General features: G+C 47.0%; 1 pseudogene; it reads right to left on the reverse strand.

The window, feature by feature from the left end:
- Positions 1-261: 261 nt before the first annotated feature.
- Positions 262-743, reverse strand: LOC147340185 (large ribosomal subunit protein P1 pseudogene; annotated as a pseudogene).
- Positions 744-5,345: the final 4,602 nt, after the last annotated feature.

Raw genomic sequence — 5,345 nt, forward strand, 5'->3', positions numbered from 1 at the left:
AAAAGCAGGAACGAGAGAGACCCCATAGCCTCAAACGAGGACCTTCCTTTCCTATTTTTGTCTTGTTCCTGATGCTCTTCCTTCGTTCTTTCTTGAGACACGCTTATAACCATCATTACCATCACCTTTATTATTATGACTAAGGGTGACTGTCCACTCACATGCCAAGCAGTGTTCTAGGTGCTCTATGCGTGATAACTTTATTTTTTATTTATTTTTAAAGAGCTCAGCTTTTTATTTTAAACCTGTTACTAAAGCGGTTTAGTCAAAAAGACCAAAGCCCATGTCATCATCAGACTCTTCAGATTCTTCTTTTTTTGCTTCTACTTTCTTCTCTTTAGCTGGAGCAGCAGTGGTGGAGGGGACAGGACCTCCTGCAGGTTCAGCACCAGCTGCTGGGACAAGTCCGCCAGCCCCCATGTTGCAGACGAGGCTCCCATCATTGACATTGGCCAAAACCTCTGCAAACAAGCCTGGTCAGAAAGGTTCAACGTTTACACCAGCTGCTTTAATGAGGGCATTATTCTTACACTCTGTGACCGTCACCTCATCGTCGTGCAGGATGGGGGCCGAGTAGATGCAAGCAAGCTCTGAGAAGGAGGCCATGGTGCGGGGTGAGTGCTAGGTGGGGGCTGTTGGGCGTGGTGCTAGTTGCCCAGATGAAGTGAAAGTCTCACCCCAACCAGGCCTTAGCTTCCTCAGGACTGCGTACTTTAGCGGCCGCTGAGGAAAGGGCTATGCATATTAACTTTAATCCTCACATGATCCATGAGGTGAACATCACGATTATCCATATTTACAGATGGGGAAACTGGACCCTAAACAGAAAAGTCACTCATCTAATGTCACACAGGCACTCGGATAACAGGAGCTCACTCTCTATCCAACACTGTTGTTATAGACCCTATTTTTGGGGTTTGTTTAGTCACTCACTCATGTCCAACTCTTTTGCGACCCAATGGACTGCATCCTGCCAGGCTCCTCTGTAAATGGGGATTCTCCAGGCAAGAATACTGGAGTGGGTTGCCCTGCCCTCCTCCCAACCAAGGGATTAAACCCGCCCTGTATTGGCAGGTGGATTCTTTACCACTAATCCACCAGTGAAAGTGAAAGTCGCTTAGTCTTGTCCAACTCTTTGTGACTCCACAGACTGTATAGTCCATGGAATTCTCTAGGCCAGAATACTGGAGTGGGTAGCCTTTTCCTTCTCCAGGGGATCTTCCCAACCCAGGAATCAAACCGGGGTCTCCTGCATTGCAGGCAGATTCTTTACCAACTGAGCCACAAGGGAAGGCCAATAATACTGGAGTGGGTAGCCTATCCCTTCTCCAAGGGATCTTCCCAACCTAGGAATTGAACTGGGGTCTCCTGCATAGCAGGTGGATTCTTTATCAACTGAGTTATCAGGGAAGCCACCAGGGATTACATATTAAACTCAGTCACTCACCCTTCAGTTTAGTTCAGTTCAGTCGCCCGGTTGTGTCCAACTCTTTGCGACCCCATGAATCGCAGCATGCCAGGCCTCCCTGTCCATCACCAATTCCTGGAGTTCACTCAGACTCACATCCCTCGAGTCAGTGGTGCCATCCAGCCATCTCATCCTCTGTCGTCCTCTCCTCCTGTCCCCAATCCCTCCCAGCATCAGAGTCTTTTCCAATGAGTCAACTCTTCACATGAGGTGGCCAAAGTACTGGAGTTTCAGCTTTAGCATCATTCCTTCCAAAGAAATCCCAGGGCTGATCTCCTTCACAATGGACTGGTTGGATCTCCTTGCAGTCCAAGGGACTCTCAAGAGTCTTCTCCAACACCACAGTTCAAAAGCATCAATTCTTCGGCGCTCAGCCTTCTTCACAGTCCAACTCTCACATCCATACATGACCACTGGAAAAACCATAGCCTTGACTAGTCGGACCTTTTTTGGCAAAGTAATGTCTCTGCTTTTGAATATGCTATCTAGGTTGGTCATAACTTTCCTTCCAAGGAGTAAGCGTCTTTTAATTTCATGGCTGTAGTCACCATCTGCAGTGATTTTGGAGCCCCCAAAAATAAAGTCTGATACTGTTTCCACTGTTTCCCCATCTATTTCCCATGAAGTGATGGGACCGGATGCCGTGATCTTAGTTTTCTGAATGTTGAGCTTTAAGCCAACTTTTTCACTCTCCTCTTTCACTTTCATCAAGAGGCTTTTTAGTTCCTCTTCACTTTCTGCCATGAGGGTGGTGTCATCTGCATATCTGAGGTTATTGATATTTCTCCTGGCAATCTTGATTCCAGCTTGTGTTTCTTCCAGCCCAGCGTTTCTCATGATGTACTCTGCATAGAAGTTAAATAAGCAGGGTGACAATATACAGCCTTGACGTACTCCTTTTCCTATTTGGAACCAGTCTGTTGTTCCATGTCCAGTTCTAACTGTGGCTTCCTGACCTGCACACAGATTTCTCAAGAGGCAGGTCAGGTGGTCTGGTATTCCCATCTCTTTCAGAATTTTCCACAGTGTATTGTGATCCACACAGTCAAAGGCTTTGGCATAGTCAATAAAGCAGAAATAGATGTTTTTCTGGAACTCTCTTGCTTTTTCCATGATCTAGTGGATGTTGGCAATTTGATCTCTTTCCTAAAACCAGCTTGAACACCAGGAAGTTCACGGTTCACGTACTGCTGAAGCCTGGCTTGGAGAATTTGAGCATTACTAGCATGTGAAATGAGTGCAATTGTGCGGTAGTTTGAGCATTCTTAGGCATTGCCTTTCTTTGGGATTGGAATGAAAACTGACCTTTTCCAGTCCTGTGGCCACTGCTGAGTTTTCCAAATTTGCTGGCATATTGAATACAGCACTTTCACAGCATCATCTTTCAGGATTTGAAATAGCTCAACTGGAATTCCATCAGCTCCACTAGCTTTGTTCGTAGTGATGCTTTCTAAGGCCCACTTGACTTCACATTCCAGGATGTCTGGCTCTAGGTCAGTGATCACACCATGGTGATTATCTGGGTCGTGAAGCTCTTTTTTTGTACAGTTCTTCTGTGTATTCTTGCCACTTCTTAATATCTTCTGCTTCTGTTAGGTCCATACCATTTCTGTCCTTTATCGAGCCCATCTTTGCATGAAATGTTCCCTTGGTATCTCTGATTTTCTTGAAGAGATCCCTAGTCTTTCCCATTCTGCTGTTTTCCTCTATTTCTTTGCATTGATCGCTGAGGAAGGCTTTCTTATCTCTTCTTGCTATTCTTTGGAACTCTGCATTCAGATGCTTGTATCTTTCCTGCCAATAGAGTCCCTCTGTTTTTGTTACAATCACTTGCAGCTAAATTGTTTCTTATCAAGCCCAATATGTATGGAAGCATTCCAGTTTGATAAAACTTGGTACAAATAAATTTAACATGAGTCCAGAGGGAAGGATGCAATTGTTGCAGGAGAGACACTGTGATAGCTCCAGATACAAGTGCAGGTCAGAACTACAGGTCACTGGGGCTTCCGGTTCCAGGCTCAGTGGCTGGTTGAGGGAGAGAGCACTGTGGCTGCGCAGGAGCAGGTCCTCAGGCAAATTCAGGAGGAGAAGTTGGAAGGAAATGATTCAAAACTGCAGTTGGATTGGACTTTGGTTCATCATAATGTGTTAATGTTGGTTCATTAGTTGTGACAAATATACATCAAAGTAACATAAGAGGTTAACAACAGGGGAAACTGGGTATAAGGTATGTGGGAAATCTCTGTATACACTGTCTTTGCTACTTCTCAGGACACCTCAAACTATTGTCAAATTTTTAAATAAATTATCTTTGGCTGTGCTGGGTCTTTGTGGCTGCGCTCAGGCTTTAGTCTCTAGTTGCGGCAAGTGGGGGCTACTTCTGTAGTTGCGGTGCACAGGCTCCTCATTTCAGGCTTCTCTTGTTGCGAAGCATGGTGTCTACAGAGCACAGGCTTTAGTAGTTGTAGCTCACAGGCTTAGCTGCCCCGCAGCACGTGGAATCTTGCTGGACCAGGGATTGAACTCGTGTCCCCTCCATTGGCAGGTGTATTCTTAACCACTGGACCAGCAGGGAAGTCCTGTTCTCAAATTTAAAATGTCCTCAAACAAGCAAACAAATCTTCTGTAACTGGAAGGCAGAATGGGGCCCCAAGAGACAGTCCAACAGTGAACAAAAGAGGGAGCAAAGGCCAGACCAGGAGTCTGAACACCAGGTAAGTTAGAAACATGAGGGTGAGTCCCGTCTGCCCTCCTCTCCTCAGCCCTGGGAACCCCACCCAGCACACACTGCAACTCAGGACACCCAAGATGTAGGTAGGAGTGGGGTGGTGCATGCCTGAGGGCAATGACAGTGCAAAGCCAGGCTCCCATCTCCCCTCTGGGCTATCACTAACGACCCAGAGCAGGTCAGTGCAAGGCACCCCCGCAGGCTGCTGTGTGCAGGGTTCCTGGTGTCACCCTCTGAGGTTGAGGGAAGCTATCTGGAGACTGGAGATTTTTCATTCATAACTCACCACATTCATAAGGAAGGGGAAGTAGCTGCCAGAGGTGATGCAAGAAGATGGAGCACAGTTGCTTTTCCTGATGCTGGTAATTGATCAGTAATGACCAATGTACACTCCTGAGTCTAGACTCTTTCCCCTTATGGGCAGCAGGATGGATGCCCAACAGCAGGCTGGAGCTAGGTAGGAGTGAAAGTGTTAGTTGCCCAGTCGCATCCAACTCTTTGTGACCCCATGGACTGCAGTCCACCAGTCTTCTCTGTCCATGGAATTCTCCATGCAAGAATACTGGAATGGGTTGCCATTCCCTTCTCCAGAGGATCTTCCCCACTGAGGGGATCCTCCCTACCCTGGGATCAAACCCAGGTCTTCCCGTATGGCAGGCAGATTCTTCACCATCTGAGCCACCAGGGAAGCCCTAGAACTAGGAGTGTGGTCTCCCAAAGGGCAGGGGCTTGAAGACTTTTGCTGGAAGCTTTCAATAGTTGTGGGGGCCGGGGAGGGAGAGACGAGGCAGTGACTAGGTCTGGAGAAAGGATGATCAGGCAGGTTTGGGGGCCCAGCTGAGTGCCAGTCCCCAGGGTAGGGAAAGTTCCACAGCTGCAATCAGCAACCCATTATAGGAAGAGAAGGCAGGCAGTCACATTATTCTGGGATCTGGGTTTTGCCCGGTAGTTCCAAGAGAAGGCCTGAGAGGCAAGGGAACCAGGGTATGGTGAAGGTAAAAGTGAGGAGTATACAGCTCAACTCCAGAAAAATAAATGACCCAATCAAAAAATGGGCCAAAGAACTAAATAGACATTTCTCCAAAGAAGACATACAGATGGCTAACAAACACATGAAAAGATGCTCAACATCACTCATTATCAGAGAAA

Source organism: Bos grunniens, chromosome X, assembly GCF_055505025.1.
Source record: "Bos grunniens cultivar Pamir isolate PY7600 chromosome X, Bosgru_T2T1.0, whole genome shotgun sequence".
Classification (NCBI taxonomy): Eukaryota; Metazoa; Chordata; class Mammalia; order Artiodactyla; family Bovidae; genus Bos; species Bos grunniens.